Here is a 19,025-nt window from a genome sequence, read left to right as displayed (position 1 = left end):
CAAATCTATAACGATGTTACAAGGGCTGCTATACATATATATTTCTAGCCTAATAATGAAAATTGGAATATTTATCAACGAAAATGGTTTTATTGTTTTTCAAAATATTCTCCATCAAGATTTATACACTTTTGCATGCGCTCAAACCAATTTTCGAAGCACGTTTTTGAGCCTCTTTTTTGAGCGATTGTCAAATTGTGCGGGATCCAACGAGAACAAACCTTTTTTACGACCAGGTGTTCATGCAATATCGAATGTATGCTGGTGGGAGAAATGCATAGGCATGCCTCTATCTGAAGGTATGTTACATGACGGTCTTGCATTATCAGTTCACGTACGGCATCGATGTTTTCTGGCACAACGGCTGTTTTTGGACGATCTTCACGGAATTCGTCTTTGAGCGAGCGTCGGCGACGATTGAATTCGTTGTACCAGTTTTTCACAGTGCTATAGGATGGTGCTTCATAGCCATACAAAGATTTTAGTTCATCAATGCACTCCTGTCGCGATAATCCACGTCGAAAGTTGTGGAAAATGATCGCACGAAAATGTTCACGAGTTATTTCCATTTTTTGGCCGAGATGAATTCCATGTAAATAAAAAAATTCACGATTAAATGACAAAACGTTCTGAGTGATGTTATGCTAAAAAATGTCAAACTTTCCAATGGAAATGTCAGATTGCACCTGGCAACACTTAGTGTTGCCTAGGCCATAAATATATATAGCACCCTCGTACTTCTAACCGATGACACTACATCGAATCGAATTATACAAAGATGAAAAGGATTTTACAAAGATTATCCTTTTAATTGTCCAAGTGTACTTCAGAATGAAAAACTACTTCGGGCAAATATTAACACGTTACTTTATAAGCGAGTTTCAAAAGAATACGTACACACTAAAATAGCGAGCGGTTTTGAAAACCGTCGATAACACAAATTCGATTATTCTATCGAGATTCAGGGAGATTATTGACAAATCAACGACTTGAAACGAAGAAGACTAGAGATAGCACATATACACTAAAGCAACCGTAACTAACTTCGCTCGAAATTATTGACATGGTTGGAACGTGCAATAATTACATAGAAAAGTTTCTTTGACAATGAAGATCCACGTGGTTTGCTAAATTCGAATGGTTATAACTGATAGAATTCATTTGCTCTTCATACGATAGTTAGACGAAAACACAATAATGTACAGACACAGCTACAAAGCTCAAGTATTTAGACGATACATGTGCATATACATATATGTAATGGTAAGATCTTACAACCGTTGTCAATATTTGGAAGTTTTGAACAAAATCAACATTTTGAAGAGATTAGATTTCAAAACCTTTCATACATAAATAACTCAGTTTTGGAAAGCAATAGAGTTGTAAACAAATTTCAGTTACATCTTAAATCGACTTGGACAGTTTTTTCGTGAAAGTACTTATGTATATAGAAATGTAAGTTCGATATGTATATGCTTTGAGAGGTATACCCCTGTTGGAAATAGGAAATAGTGAAATATGCGTAACGATTTATTTGGTCTGGAACTCCTTTGAATGATAATGCATTTTTTATATTTGTAAAAAAAAAGTTTAACCTGCGAAATTTAAGTTTCTCTGTGACATAGGTTCTCAGTCGCATGCATTTCTTCCTTCCATTAATTATAAAGCTTCTGTTTTTCATAGACAGTCCCCGCACAGGTCCTAGATTCGTTCATATTAGTGAATATATTACAATTTAAAGAAGGAAACTGTCAATTTTCATGACAAATTATTCTGTACTTCTATCTCAAAATTATTTAATCAATTTACAATTCCAATAGTAGATTTTCTACTGGACGGAGTTCAACCTAAGAGTTAGCCCAAATCTGTGGTTCAATGTGTCATCATTGATCTAATACAGACCGATAGTAGAGGAGGTAGTCCTCTATCATCAGAATCTTGAAGAAATTGAAGGGAGGTGTCACAACCGATGAGAGTGTCATTAAGATACATAGTTGATAATAATCATCGAAACTAATTCAGATTTCAGGTCTATAGAGCTGCCTAGATGACTAGTTGACTGTTATTAAAAGCGCTTCAAATATGAATTTGCTAGTAGTTCTCCCTACAGGGCAGTGGCTTTAAATGTCTAGTTACATGACAGCGTTTATATGTATAAATGTATGCGGTATGTGCGTACCCAGCATATGATTGTTGAATATTACGTATACGACATGTAGGGCGAATATTTCTCATACTGTCATACATGAATCGATATTAGCGAGTGTCTATAGAAATGAAATTTTATATAATTACTCACAAATTATATATATTTATATATAGAAGTCGAATAATTTATATACAATTTTATTGTATTATAGATAAAATAATATTAACAGCAGATCCATCGATATTAAAAATTAAATTATATGTACTTATAAGTTCCTCAGCAGTCTTTTCCTCTATGAACTGATATAATATTCACGAAAAAAGTCTGCAACTGATATATTGAAATGAAATTCACTTTTTTTTGTGTTTTTGAGTATTGATAACATTTTTAACGAAATCTGAATAAGACTTAAGACTTTGATATAATTAATATATTTCCCGTTAGATTCCACGAAAAAACTGGTGTGACAGGATTTGCATTGAAAACTTAATATGTTTATTTCAATTCATTTTAGGTGGTTATTATTAACACATTTTCAAAATATTATAATTAGGTTATGTTTTAAATTTCTTTTCAACTGTATAAAAACAAAAAAAAAAATAATAACAAATTATAACCACCCTAATGTCATTACATATCTACATACCTACATACATGTATACATATGTATTTATATCTAACGGTAAAAGCCAGAATTTCATTTTCCCTCAAACGAATAAAATCCGACGTTCGTTTCGCCGAATTGTCGTTTCGTATGTCAGCCAACATTTCGTTGTGTTGCTCACACAGAAGTGTAGTTTTTGGCATGGAATATTTACAATGGCGTTGATATAAATAATAATAAACAAAAATAATAATAATAACAAATTATAACCACCCTAATGTCATTACATATCTACATACATACATACATGTATACATATGTATTTATATCTAACGGTAAAAGCCAGAATTTCATTTTCCCTCAAACGAATAAAATCCGAATACTAATGTTCGACTTCGGAATATTTCTGGCTCCGACGTTCGTTTCGCCGAATTGTCGTTTCGTCTGTCAGCCAACATTTCGTTGTGTTGCACACACAGAAGTGTAGTTTTTAGCATGGAATATTTACAATGGCGTTGATATACACAAACATATATATTTAAAGATATGTATGTATATATGTATCTATCTACATAATGGCAATGTAGCTATGCATTTGTGTGTGCATATAACTGTGTTGGTTTCAAAGATTGTGTGTGTGTGACTTAAGTTGCCGCCATTGTTGTTGTACTTATTTCTGTGTGTGTTTTTGTTACTTTTGTTGTTGATACAATGACAATGAAACGTGGTTGAAACACCCTCAGCAGCGGCAACGACAACCAATAATATCAACAACTCGCATTAAGCGAAATAATAATAATAATAACAGCAACTACAACGACAATGCAGCACACAATAATTATAATAGCAACAACAACAATAAATATAGCAATAGTAGCTGTAGCATTGTGTACATTGTGCCGTTAATGGACATACATAGATACATATACATACACTACTACATACATACATATATATATTTTGTAACGGTTTATAAAGGTGAAACACAGAGACTAGAATTCGACTATTTCTAGGAAAGTAGTGTTGGTGTTATGTAGCATTTATTTCGAGTTTACCCTGCCAGCCAAAGGTGGTGAAAAAGCTGGTTAAACCGAAGTTTTTTAAACCCACAAAAGTGGTAAAAAAAGTGGTGAGTTTGCCATAGGCCAGCATAGCTGCTTGTGAGTTTTTTAACCACTATTCCCCTCACACGTACGACTACAAAAACAAAACAACCCAAACGTGTGCGTTGGTGTTAGTAATCGAAGAAACATGAGGGGAAAGTGGTTAGGCCTGGCTGGCAGGGTATAGCTTTGCATATATGTACATACATATGTGTGTGTGTGCTGGGATCGTAATCGAGCACGGTTCGGTATGATGGAGTGATATTAAAACAGCAGTCTGCAATGCGAGTCATAATTTTCTGCTCTGCACAATGCAAATACAATGGAACGATGAAATTTACAAGTTTTGATGGAATTTAACCGAGACCTAATGATGAGTAGAATAACAGTACATAACAACAAATGATTAACTAAATACACTCATGTTTACACCAATAAATGCTACGTTTTTATCATAAATTTTACCAAAAATTCGCTAAATAAATGCGAATTCGGTCAATCGTTTAAAGCACAGAGATTTGATCTTACTGCAATTGTCGATAGAAAATTTTCTAACAACGTCTGTTATTATTGTTGTAGTGGCATAAAACATTTCCCAAATATTTTTAAAGAATACTGCTATGTTGAAGTCGACTAAAAAACCACGTTCGTACGGGTTACGAAGACCCTACTGGAGAGGGAACATCTGATTAAGAATGCTCCGTCATAACTCTTGAAATGAAAAAACTCTGCATGGAATTTCATCAATCCCGCAACTTAAAACTACAGTTATTATCAAGTCAAAGTCCAAGGTAGCAATGAGTTTCTTTTATGAGTATGCATATCTTCCCCTCAGTATGCACGTCAATTCAAACTTTTTTTTGCTTTCCTTGTAGCCAGATGAATGATGCAATTTAAATATATATTATTTTCACTACATTCCTTACTTCGGTGATGGACGTCAGACTTCACCATAACTACCGGTTATGTATAAATTTATTTATAGCGATGAGTATGATTTACTTCCTTTTGCTGATTTCCTAGCTAATTTTAGTAGGCATATGACGACAGTCTGCTATAAGTGGAATATTCATTTCCTAGCGTAAATATATAAATAAAATATGTTTCCTTTAAGCAATGTATATTTTTATATATTTCAACAGGTGGGGTTTTTGCTTGTTGGCATATGATACGTTATACAGAAGTTTTTAGTGCAAAAATAACTTAAGGGGTTAGGTGGGTTTCAGAGGCTAAAAAAGGATATTTTTATTTATATATTTATTTATATATTATTTTTAATATGATTGCAATATTTGTCATTAAAACAAAAATCTCACTTTTTGATAAAAATTTTCGCTAAATATTTTTGAAAATAGTTGTAATAAAAATAGAAACAAATTCTTCCTTCATTAATTAGATAATGTTATTTCAAAGATGTGTGCAAAAATTGAAAACCAAAATCGCTTCATAAATTTTCTAGAAATCGTAATGGCCGGTACTTCCAAAGGGTATATTCCTTAGAATATTACTCAGATTTATTTCATATTTTTGGAAAATATTTTAAACATATTGCAGTATAAATAAGACAAACATTTTTATACTCTCGCAACAAAGTTGCTAGAGAGCATTATAATGGCGAAAACCGAAAACACATAAAGTGTCGTAACTAAGCCATAAATAAAGTTATAAAGTAAAATTTGGAACAAAGTATCGCACTACGAAGAGGCATATTTGGATGTAATTTTTTTGGGGAAGTGGGCATGGCCTCGCCCCCAAATCGGTTATTTGTATATATCTCTCTATATAGTTGAAATCGGATAATAACTACGCCCACCTCCCATACAAAGGTTAGGTTGAAAATTACTAAAATCGGGTTAACTCACTAACGTTAAACGTTAGAAACACTAAATTTCACATAAGAAATGGCAGATGGAAGCTGCACTCAGTTTTTTTTACAAAATGGAAAACGGGTGTGGCGTCGCCCACTTATGGGTCAAAAACCATATCTCCGAAACTACTAGAACGATTTGAATGAAACTTGGTTTGTAATAGTTTCCTTACATCCAAATGATATGTTGTGAAAATAGGCCAAATCGCTTCACAACCACGCCTACTTCCTATATACCAGAACTTTGAAGCCGATCTGAATCGTTTACTTCACGAAATATAAAGTAAGCACTAGTGAAGATATCGGAACAGAACTTTGCACAAATACTATGTTTATAGTGTGGCAGCCCCATTCTAAAAATCGCCGAAATCGGACCATAGGTTTTTAAGGCCCCATATCGAACACGAGGACCTCGGTGCTTCTAACCTAATATTATGGTTTCCAACTTTCAATGGACTTTATACAATATATATGACGAATATGTTGGTAAAATTGTGTATTATATAATATAAATAAAGTTAAATAAATAAATTGCGAGAATATAAAATGTTCGGTTACACCCGAACTTAGCCCTTCCTTGGTTTTTTTTTTATTTTGAAACCTTCTCTTGCAACTAAAATGCTTTATGTTGCAGTGGCCGCGAGGCAATAATATGCAAAATAACTTTGTTATTTGCAAAAGCAACGATACATGCATGCAACTGACGGCAGCACCAATTAGACAAGCGCATTTATATACGTAAATATGTACAGAGAAAATATAATATATTGTGAATTCATACATATTAGGGCTCTTAAAATTATTCGAATATCCGGTTTTTAACCGTTCGTGTGAATATTAACCGGTTAGTACAATTCGATTAGTCGCAATGTTACGACTATTTGAATAGTCGTTCTACTGCGGTTATTCGAATAGTTATACTGTCGCTATTCGAATAAATGAAAATTGTTTGTAGACGGGATTGCCAAGAGTGGTGTACAGCTGTCACCCGGAAACATGATCAACATCGGTAAACCCATGCACATTCTGTACGATGACATAGACGGGTGCATGGCAAGAAAAATTATATCTCGCTGGAAGGATCTACCGGGGTGTAAAACTGCTAAGGTCATGTACAAAGCGGTAGATCAAAAATATACAAAGTTCCTACTGGAGCTCGATCGTAAGGGCTGTAGGACCATGGTTGGCATTCTTATCGGTCACAGCCTTGTAGCGGCACATGCCTATAAAATGGGGCTGTCAGATCGGGAGGAATGCAGAAAATGTCAAGAGCGGGGCACCAAGGAAACAGTTTCCACTTACTCCTCTGCAATCAGTATGGTAAACTATTTCAGGTTACATAACCATCAATTAGTCGTAATTACAGAACTTAATTGATAAGCGATTAAAAATAGGGCGCAACATTTTAATTGCGAGGCTGGCATAGCAAGCGATTGCCACTTGAAGTGTTGTGTGTCAGTCCGAGTAATCACCAACTACAAAGCGCAATACTTGCATCAATGCGATGTAATAAGAGTCCTTTCCAAAACTACAGCATGCAACTTGGATAGACTACATATGTACATGAGTAAGCATAATAATATATGTATGTACATATCGAACGAACGAATCACGATGCTGTGTCTACTAGATATATAGGGTATGATATGGAGATACCATATGCATTATCATATTTAGAAATAGTACGATAGCGAATCGGGGATAGCGCACTTTGTTCGACTTATAATATTTGCATTCGCTAAAAAGTGTTTTTTTAATCAGTCTATTTCTGATACTTCTTAAATCGTAGTTAGCTTTAGAAGGCTTCAAAGTTCTGAACGTCAGTTTCCACGACCGTCCAGCTTAGGACTGTCACCTCGGCAGCATTTCTCGAAATTATTTGGGAAAAAATAACATTCCGATGTAGCGTAAAAGTTACAGGCCAATCACATGACATCTCACCTATCAACAAGTGCTCGCAAACATAAATGAAGCTCTAATGTGTGCATTTTCAAACTCCAAGCCACAGCCATATTTAAATGCCGTTAACGGTTGGGAACACGTCGACAACATACTCATGAGTAGTGAAGACAACAGCTGTTATGATAACAATACGGCGAGCCTCTATGTCACGGATAATCTACATTTGGTTGCATACATATATGTGTATGTACAGATGTACATATGTTTATATGAGTTTTAGAGTTTGCTGAGAAAAGGAGGCACGTCTGGCCAGACAGTCATTCATAAAAGTTACCCGAAAGCAGCGATTCTCTGCGACGTCTGTGGCAATCCGAACGAATGCCTGGCCATTGAACAGCAGATCCTTTCACGCTTTATTAAAATCAACGCTGCATGAGCAATAAAAGGAGCGTGTTTACACATCGTAATACGAGGAATGATTACACGCTGCAGCGTAAAATTATGGGAGTGAAACAGCTGACTGCAGGCAAGCAGCGAACGCCGTTAGTGAAGAGTTGAAAAAGCAAAGTGAGGTCACAAGCTATGTATGTTGCTAATTAGAATGGAGTGAGACTAGCAGTTGAAGCGCTGAAACAGGGTTGCTATGTTAGTGAAAAAACATAAAATTTTTATGTTTTACGAATATTCAAAATGCTGTGTACTATTTCAGGTTTTATTGTATTGGCATCAAAAGAATCGATTCTAATGAGTTCCACGAATTTTCGGATCTGCTCCAAAAGTGTTAAAAATCAACTCGGCAATTCAGTAAGTAAATGAATAACAAACCATTTCTTCGTGAAAGCGCAAAAAATTCTAGAAGCTGAAGCATCCTAAAATATTCTTCCATGAATTAGTGAATTTAAGAGTTTACCACCTAGAAATAACTTGTATGATCTCCGAAGAGCTCATAAACCTTTTATAAGAGGCTTTTTCTGAATAGTTTACTTTACAATATATAAAGTAAGCACTAGTGAAGATACAGAACAGAAAAGAAACTTTGCACAAATACTGCATTTATTGTGTGGCATCGCCCTTCTAAAAACCTTCGAAACCGGATCATAAGTTTTCAAGGCCCCTTGTATCGAACATGAGAACCTCAGTGCTTTTAATGCATTTTTTAACGACAATATAGGAAAGTCTCTCAGATATTTGGAAATTAATCAAAGGGAATATTTTTCTTCTAATAATATGACTGCATGTCAAAAATTAATGAAATCGGGTCATAACTTCCCTAACTCCCATATCCCTAAATTTTGGGGTTTCAAACTTTTATTGAACTTTTTACCGCATACATCGGTTAATATGTAAGATATGTTAGCAAAATTAGGTTAGCATATAATCTTAGATATATTTTCGATTAAAAATTTCCATCTATTTGGCAACACTGAAACTTTTGTTGACAATTATATATATTTTTCGCTAACATAAAAAGTTAGGCAGACAGACTGTCATTAAGACCGGAAGTTAGACACTTGCGACCGCAAACAAACAGACAAATCGACAAGTCTCAATTGACGCCACTACAACAACATATGTATGCATGTATTTATGTAAATATTGTAGTAGACGCAAGCAATATGGCACAAGAACAGTTAAAAGGCCATAACACTTTCTTAAACAAGTGTGCTCACTCATTCACACACAGATATTTTGGTTTGCAGCAAAAAAAAGCACAACTTAAACGACGCATTGACTAATGATGGATGGCACAGTCGTCGGTACGGACCTGCCTTATTCACTAGTGTTCTTGTGTTCTCTGCCTTCTTGTTTGTTTTTGCACATTTTAACTACGCTTTATAAACACATTAAAAATGTGCGCGCTGATGGAGTGTCGCAAATGGGGGACACGGCTCGCTTCACGCGCATGTATGTGTGTGAGTATGTTTGAGTGCAAGTGTCTGTGTTAAAAATAAAAATAAGGAATTTTCAAGGTCGTCAGCATTGTTGTTCGTACAAAGCATATTATGGACTGCGAGGTCTCCAACCATTTCTTGGCGTTTGTGGCATGCCATTTTGAGGGGGTTACAGTACCCCCTTAGTCTATGAATAAACGTAAAAAATGTAAATAAACAAGACATACCAACAAATGCTGGCACGCATGGAAGACAAATAAAGCAGTGAGTGCTACAATAATAATAACAACAAAGCGTTTGCAAAATATTCAAAATCCATTTACTCTTATGTACATTATTATGTATTTATAGAAGCATTTTTGCATGTCATAAATCACATGGGGCATGCCTGGTCTGCTGCGCCGCTTCACTGCCTCAGACATCACCTGTGGTCCCATATAATTATGTATGTACATACATATGTATATATGCGTGTTGTTGTTGTGTCTGTGTCATACCCTTCAACTGGGTGGTTGTCTAGCCGTTCTCTGTCCGACTCCATGCATTCCGTTATCATCGGTTGTGCATATTTTTGTTGCTGTTGTTGTGTATTGTTTAGGTTTTTTTAGTCGATAGCATGCATAGTCGAACGCTTAGTCTAAAATGCGGCATGAACAATGCAATCGAGCTTATACATACATATGTATATATGTATATTTTTACACTTTTACTCAGCAACCTGCGACCGTGACTCGTCTGCGGTGACTACGTCATGGAAATCTGCATAAATAAAAATTTAAACAAATTCGTTATTTGTCATACGTTCGTTGCGATTTAAGGTGTATGTGCATATTCAAACTTAGAAGTTATATACATAAATATACCTACAATACTTAAATAGTTTAACCCACAATTTGAAGAACACATAGTTCTTTCGATGACAATATGGAAAAAACTCTAAGTATGGTAGATGGTAGTAGATGGTATTCGTTAGCTTCTCAATCAAAAGTCGTCTCGATTCGTCATTTCTCAGTTGGAATTATTTGAACTCTGCTCTGTTGTCAGGAATTTTATATATAGAAGCGTGAACACTGTCTTTCTGCTAAATGAAATGTAATATCATTAATACACCAGGTTTATTCAATGACAGCTATATTAGGTTATGTTGGGTTCTATGCTTAAAGATAAGTGTTTTATGTTGCCATAAAACTCCTAAACTTGAATATCATATAGCGACAAAGAGCTTTAAAAGGTTATAAATCTGATGAAGTGATTTTATTAGATTCAAGATCATTCACCTGGACGGCTCAAAGTCCAAGGTGTTTTAACCTCAAATTATTAAATAGGGACAATGAAAAAGGAAATATTGCAATTTTAATTGGTCTTCTTTCAAGCAACTGCGACAACCTTACCGCGTGAAGCCAATTAGACAATATACCGTTAAAATGTCTGTAAATATTGAAAAGGAAACCATGCAGAGAGGATGAGTACAGAATTTCTCACGATTTACCTCGAACCAGAAGAACTTACCAAAGATCAGTCGTAGCTGCACTGCTATCGGTAATAGAAAAAAGTATCTATTTCGTTTCCAGCTGCAAAGATTTATCGCTCTCAAAATTAGAAAATTACATTTTCTAATTGAAGAGGATGGACTACCCTTTACCTATTCCATCACTCGTGAGCAAAATGTTCGACATTAGAAAAAAAGGGGAATATCTGTCAGTGATTCGATTCTTGGAATGATCCAGGAAAATAAAAAAGCGCTGTATTGTTGTATACACTCGACCGCTAAAATTTTGTTTAACGACTTTCAAATGGGCAAAAGATTTTAACAAGACCACGATCTCGTATTGGCAGTTCACAAATCGCAACTGGGTGAGTTAGCTGAGGGAATAGACATCTTAAAATTCTACATGGATCATATCCTGCATGAAATATAGGCTGTCTTTGCTCACCCTAAATGACAAGTGCAATCGTTAGGTTCTCATGGGAGTGTTTGAAACGGTTCGCGTAACCCGAATACGCATCTTTTCTTTGACGTCGTCGAGACGGATGGTAAAAGTTGGAACATCGTTTGGTCAATGGTTATCATGATGGAGACTATGAAATCAAATAGACTAAGTATTTATAGGACAACGCTCATATTGTTATATTCGCGAATAAAATGTTTTTGATACGATCAATATGATCGCTTTAGGAATTCAAGTACTGATTAGTACCTATAGACCTTTTGTGGTTAAGGAGCTCGGTTCTCGGCTCTAAATAGATTCAAAAGCCGCTTACTAATCAAAGAAATAATATCAGACGATGTGTACAGACTAAGTGAGTATATCATCTTCATTTAGAAGTTGTGGTTTTCCATACTTACAAATAAGTTTAAAGACTTTGGTATGCTGGTATTTTTGGTAAATATTATTAATCTCTCGCAACAAAAGTAGCTAAAGAGAGTATTATAGTTTTGTTCACATAACGGTTGTTTGTAAGTCCTAAAACTAAACGAGTTAGATATAGGGTTATATATACCAAAGTGATCAGGGTGACGAGTAAAGTTCAAGTCCGTATGTCTGTCTGTCCGTCCGTCCGTCTGTGCAAGCTGTAACTTGAGTAAAAATTGAGATATCTTAATGAAACTTGGAACACGTGTTCCTTGGCACCGTAAGAAGGTTAAGTTCGAAGATGGGCGGATTCGGACCACTGCCACGCCCACAAAATGGCGATAACCAAAAACCCATAAAGAGCTATAACTAAGCCATAAATAAAGTTATGAAAATAAAAGTTGAAACATATGATCACATTAGGGAGGGGCACATTTGAATGCATTTTTTTTAGAAAAGTGGGTGTGACCCCACCCCCAAATATGTTTTTTGAATATATCTTGCAAAGATATAAAGCTATGTAAACCAAACTTTCTGCAGTCGTTTCTTTCAGCTGTTTCCTTATACAGTCCAAAAATGAAAGAAATCGGATAATAACCACGCCCACCTCCCATACAAAAGTTAGGTTGAAAATGACTAAAAGTACGTTAACTCACTAACGAGAAACGTCCGGTGGGATTAACGTGGGTACCTGCCGACGACGGCCTTACTCCACGGTTCTAACGAGAAACGTCAGAAACACATAATTTCACAGAAATGATAGCAGAAGGAAGCTGCACTCAGATTTTTTACTAATTGGAAAATGGGCGTGGCATCGCCCACTTATGGGTCAAAAACCATATCTCAGGAACTACTCGACAGATTTCAATGAAATTATAATATAATATAATATTTTATTGACACCCTGATGACATGTGTGGAAAATGGATGAAATCGGTTCACAACCACGACTACTTTCTTTATAACTCAATTTTGAATTCCATCTGAATCCTTCACTTTATAATATATACATTAGGAACCAATGATGATAGCGAAATAAAACTTTACACAAATACTGTATATGATCAGTGGCATCACTTGTGAAAAAATTGTCGAAAACGGACTATAACTTTTCAAGGCCCCAGATATCGATCATGTTGAACTCAGCGCCTAAGGTTAAATTTTAACCGAAAATATGGGTAAATCCCTCAGCTAAAATGTAATTCAGAGGAAATTGTTTTCTTCCAATAGTGTGTCTCTGTTCCAAAAATTATTAAAATCGGGTCACAACATCTCCTAGCTCCCATATACCTAATTATAGGTTTTTCAAAAATTCGTTGGGCTTTATTACGCATATATGTATTGGTTAATATGTGATATACCTTAGCAAAATTAAGTGAGCGTATAGTATTGGATATAGTGTCCCTTGCTGGTGAAATTGAATGAAATCGGTTCAGGAATTACCTCAGCCCTCATATCTATATATGACGATTTTCGTTATTCTATTAAACTTTATGCCGAATTTATGGGTAAATTTGTGCGTTATCTTAATAAAATTTCTTCAATAAACTGCGAGAGTATAAAATGTTCGGTTACACCCGAACTTAGCCTTTCCTAACTTGTTTTTATTTTCGCTTTTCCAATGTCTATATATACAAACATTCATATCTAATTCTATAAATATATTTAACTATAACTGATGCACCTGGTTACTCATATTTGAAAGCAGAAAAATAAGTAAGCAAACTGTGTGAGATTCTTCGTTGCATGACATTGACACAACGGTACCAACAGGTATCGACATTTAAACACGCAGATATAGGCACTCATATGTACATATACGTATACTTGTATATGGTACATAGTTGTCTGGCCAGACAAGGAACAGCCAGGATTGATGAAGATTTTGGCTACGCAACAAGCATACGGTGCATTTGCATCGCCAGACAGGTTCAATACGCGCTAACTCGTACACAGTGGCTGCCTCGTTTGGCTGTCACGAGCGTTGGCGATTGCCAATAAACGAAAAAAAGTTAAATAAAGAGTGGGAGAACTCATATAAGTCAACGCATTTGCGTACGCGAAATGCCAGACGATTTTCGGCGCGCCGGCTGCGAAGGCTTAGGTGGGCACATACGTATGTGGACGTGGGTGTGTGTGTAGGTATGTATTTTTCGCAAGAAATTGAAGGACATGCGGTAACGCATGAGGACATCCTGAAAATCATAGAAGTGTACATATTTGCATATACACCGAGAGAAAGGGAAGGAATGTGTGCCGTTGTCTGCTCAGCTTGGTAAATCCGACGGCGGAAAATTCTTCAAATTTTCACCCAGTTGTTTTTTTTTCATATATTTCATAGAAATTTAAATAGGTCAGGCACGTAAGCACGCGTACTTGAACTAAGCTTCTACACATTTATTTAAGTATGTATGTATGTATGTAGGCCACAGGTTATCATTGAAAGTGAAGGCTTATTGACCGAATTAATTTAAAATAGTAGCAAGTGAATACGTATATATACATATGTATACTCCAACAAGGTGAATCTTATAGGTTTTTTAGTTCAAACATTTTTCATAAATATTATAAATAAAATAATTTAATTGTTAATATTGTATAGTTCTGCTTTAAAGTTGAGATACTACCGTTATAAACTAAAACAATATTACGCACTAGAACCTAGTTTTCCAAGACCTAGGTAATATTTTTTTTTTGCAGAAACTTTTTGAGAGTCCGAATCTTAAAAAAATCGTATTTGACTTGATATGAGTGTCAGAGCACAACAATCTCTAAAATCGTGGTTCGTTCCTGTCTAGTTTTTTTACCAAAAACTCCTCTACCAGAGTTTTAGATGAAAATGTGCGAATAATGTCTTCGAGTCGAGATAAGCAACCGCTTCGAGCTGCAACCTCCTGAATTTAGAAGCAAACAACGGTGTTTGTTCATTCAATTGATGAATGAATTGGACTTCGAGACGAAAAAATTTGGATTTGAAGTGGTGTGCCTCACGAGTTAAAAAAATTCAAATTGCGGCCTTGCTTGTGGAAAGAAACTTGAAACATTTCCCAACATTTGTCAAGCAAAGAAAATATATATTTCGTTATTCGGAGTTAAACCAATGACATTTCCAGCTGGAACGATTTATCACTCTAAAAATTTAAAGAAACTTTTTTAATTGAAGAAAATAGAGTACCTTGTACCTATTCCACCACTCGTGAGCACACTTTTCAAGAACTTAGAATACTCTATTTACCTCAATTCCCAATATTTTATTCCATTTAGTGAGCACAAAGTGGTCAGTTATGAAAACACCTACAAACCTACATATGTGTATTTATTATATATTACTAACAACATATATGTACTATGTACACCAGCACGTGTCTTCAAGCGTGAACTTCGAATTTTGCTTTGTGCCATTTTATGCATCACTCCACCTACTCATCTCTGCACCAGTATCATCGCTGCAGCCCACCGCTATGCACCACGTTCATCAGCACAACTGTCCCTTATTTGGCAACGCCACTGAGTTGGCTACAATATTTGGCGTTCGTGATTAATGACTCACCAAAGCCAAAACTGGACTTTACACACTTACGAGTGCATGTATGTGTGCGTGATTGTCTGCTGAACGACTTGTTGCCGACTTTTGGGCGCAGTCTGCAGATTTTCGCTTTGTCACACTGCGTTCTCCCTGCGATGCAACCCTTAAATCTTCAGATAACAACAAATACATATGTATATACACGATACACCGCTGTGCGTGAATGCAAGTGCTGAATTTTGGTTAACCCTGCGACGCAATAACATTTTACTCTCCCTTTTGAATACCGAAATTTCTTTCATGTTTGTGCATTTGCCGAAAATTGTGCACATGTTCATATTTTTTCGACGCTCTATGGTTGGTATATTTCATTAAAGGCACAATTGTGCATATTTAAGCACTGCAAGCATATGTGTGTACCGATGTAGTAATAGCCCTGTAGGAAATAGCTGAATAAAAGCTTTTGAGGATTTTGAAGCAAAGCAAATATCAGTTGTGATTATTATAAAAGAGCTAGATTGCAGAGACTGATGCTCTAAACTATGTATACCAATGAACAGGAAGGATTAGAACTCGACATTAGATCCATGTTAGAACCGCTCTAACAAAAAAGATTATCAAAATTATATCTACCATTGAATCTATCAGTCTCTTAGTTGTAAATATCTGTAGTGAATCCGAAAAGAACGAATCCATTGTCAGCCCAAGTCAAGCGGCGTCTTTTGATATGAAACGAAAGATCTTGATGAAATAAATTAGGCTATTCATTGAAGATCCGTAAGAGATCTTAATATCTGGTACTTTATATATGTAGATTTAGAGAATGGATAGATATGTTATTTCTCTCTAATATCTACTGCATTTCACTTGTACCCACTTCAGCATGTATATGTTATGAATAAAACATACTTTTCTCTACGAAACGTTCTAATCCTTTAAAAATTTTTAAGAACTTATCTATATTCTTTAAATTTTTCATCTGCAACAATTTCCTATAGTGCAGTCTATAGATTCACTAAGTAGAAGTACCCAATTTATTATAAACTTATGGAAAGTGCACCAATTGACATAAATACTTAAACCAAATAATTTTGTAAGCATTTTATGGTCATTACTCTATAAAAAGGGTTGTATTTATTTCATAGAATTTGCTGAACGTAATAATACAGCCACTTAATAAAATGACTTTATTTTAGAACGATAATCTGCACCACTTAGTTCTGTTGTAGTTTCGGCTACGAAATATCAAAGAGAAATAGCAACCCAAAGTAATGTTATTTAAATTTCAAGGACAAAACGAAATATCTCCTGTCATCAAACAAACAGTCAGCATGTCACTGTTTACAGCCATAACGTTGAGGTTGTAGAAAATTTCGTCGAACTTAGAATCAGCAACAACAACACCAACAATGTGAGCATCGAAAATCAACGCAGAATCACTCTTGACAACAAGCGCTAATTTGGACTGAGTACTCTGAAAAAAAAAACTAGTAAAACCAAAGTATTCTGCATTTGCCACAAATACTTTTTGCATTAGAAACGTGCCCAAATACCCTCATTTCAGAAGCGTTCATTTTAATATTGTTAGTCTTAATTTGAGCCTTCGTTAAAGGATTACTTAAACTTTTGACGAGAGATGGATCAAAAGCAAATAATTGTTTTCTATAGTTAAACGCTTCCAAAGAAAAATATTTCTTCTGATATATGAAATAATCTAGAACTTTTGGAATATTATATCGAGCGACTCCTAAAAATATGTCGTGCATTAAATCACAAGCCCTATTGTCTGTGACATGAAAATAAGATAGGCTGTTCCAAATAGAATTTTCTTTGACCGAATTTAGTTCTTTGCTACAACATTTCAATTCCTTTGAATAACTATCTTTATTACGTACACTTTGCGAATCTTCGAGTAATTTGTTTGTCCTGGGTACGTAATACACCGATTCTTGTTCTTTAGAAAACAGTTTGACAATCTGTTCGGCAACAGTTTTCATGGTGATCGGGGTTATTTTAATATCATGTATTAAGTAATTATCCACAATAATGCGAACTATTGCAGATTGGTCACTTTCTTGGAGGCAACCACAGTTTTCGTACTTCTTTATTATGTCGTTACCTGCTACTGTTTCTTTTAAAACCTCTTCGACGTTGGGTTCGTTGTTTGGGGATGTTGAAGGTGTGCTTGCAGAGCTCAGCCAGCTTCGAATGGATGAAAGGTTTGTTATAGTTCTATCACCACTGCAGCACGTGAGCATATCGAACTAGAAAGACATTAATATAAATAATTTATAAGCGTGTTATAAATGTGTGCGAAACCCTCAATGTGAAAATTTAAACGGAAGTTACGCCAAATTTTTCAAATGATTTGCTTACATTATTTTCTAAACGCCATTTTTGCAAGTTGTACCGGAACTTAATTTTGTCCGCAATTAGTTCTCTGGCATTAAAAATTTCGTCAATGTCGTGGGAATGGATCATCTGCAAAATTGCTACACTCTTTAAACCACATCTATTGAACTGTATCAATGCATTTGACGACAAATCCTACGAACACAATAAATTAATTAAATGTTCATCACTATCCATAATTACTACGGACTCATTGTCGACATTTTCCGTTGTAGGGGACCCATCTCCCAACGGACATTGCTCGGCAAATAACAACAGCACAGTTGATGGTATCAACTCCTCACTCATAGCGTAAACTAAAATGCACAAAAATTGTTTTTAAACACATATTTTTGTTGAAATAAATGTGTATATAAACCATAACATACCTGCAGAGTAGACTTTTCGCAAATGTCGTCTTTTATATAAAAAAAATCTGTGGAAGTCCCTTTTAAACAGCCTCCGTAAGCAGCGGGCGATGCGGCAGGCACACTAATGCAAATGCAAACTATGTAAGCTCCTTTTGCGCAGCTTCACTAAACGCGAAATGTCTTGAAGTAATCACTTTCACTTAAATTAATACTTTCAGCACATATATTTACCTATAAAACCCAAATTAAAGTATTTGCGCACGCAACACGTGTTTCTGTTAGAATGATCGATGGAAAAATGTAAGCGTCAACTTCTCTGTCATCGTATGGAGAAACAGTAAAATTAAATGCGAAATGGTTGTGACAAATACTTTTACATTTAAAAAACTGTAATCAAAGAAAATTAAATACGAAACCTTTAAAACAACTATTTTTATATTAGATTTTAATAAGATGATTTTTAAAAGCACATCCGCTTTTGATTCAAAAGTGCCGCATTTAAAAAAAGTATTTGAATCAAGAGCAAAGTATTTCCGTCAAGAGTTTTGCTGTTGAAACAAATACTTTTGTTTTACTGTACTTTAACTGCAAAAAGTATTTGATTTAACTGCGGGGTTTTTTTTCAGTGTAGGCAATTGAAAAGTAAAGTCCTCTCTCTACGAACCAAAACCAAACTCTAGATAATGTTTATTATTTTCATTCTACTTTATGAAGCAGAAGCTACGCTGACTTGGTCATGTTGTTCGAATGGACGAAAGCACTCCAGGTTAGAAAGTATTCAATGCAGTACTCGCTGGTGGAAGCAGAGGAAGAGGAAGACCTAGATTCCTTTAGAAATATCAGCGCCCTAGTTTATCTTGGTATTT

At 35.2% G+C, this 19,025-nt stretch overlaps 1 long non-coding RNA gene across 2 annotated transcripts; it reads right to left on the bottom strand.

Moving 5' to 3' along the window:
- Window positions 1-10,105: 10,105 nt before the first annotated feature.
- On the bottom strand, window positions 10,106-18,618 carry LOC128919944 (uncharacterized). 2 transcript variants are annotated; one of them, XR_008470053.1, is made up of 6 exons: window positions 18,391-18,618; window positions 18,178-18,324; window positions 18,000-18,105; window positions 17,774-17,944; window positions 17,517-17,661; window positions 10,106-10,276 (listed from the first exon to the last, which is right to left on the bottom strand). It is a non-coding gene; the product is annotated as an uncharacterized LOC128919944 (long non-coding RNA). The 2 variants fall into 2 exon arrangements; XR_008470052.1 differs by lacking the exon at window positions 10,106-10,276 and having other exon boundaries at window positions 17,144-17,661.
- Window positions 18,619-19,025: the final 407 nt, after the last annotated feature.

The sequence above is a fragment of the Zeugodacus cucurbitae genome, chromosome 2 (genome assembly GCF_028554725.1).
Source record: "Zeugodacus cucurbitae isolate PBARC_wt_2022May chromosome 2, idZeuCucr1.2, whole genome shotgun sequence".
NCBI classification, from domain to species: domain Eukaryota; kingdom Metazoa; phylum Arthropoda; class Insecta; order Diptera; family Tephritidae; genus Zeugodacus; species Zeugodacus cucurbitae.
Note: the sequence above shows the minus strand (reverse complement) of the source record. Positions and strands in the feature narration are given on the sequence as shown.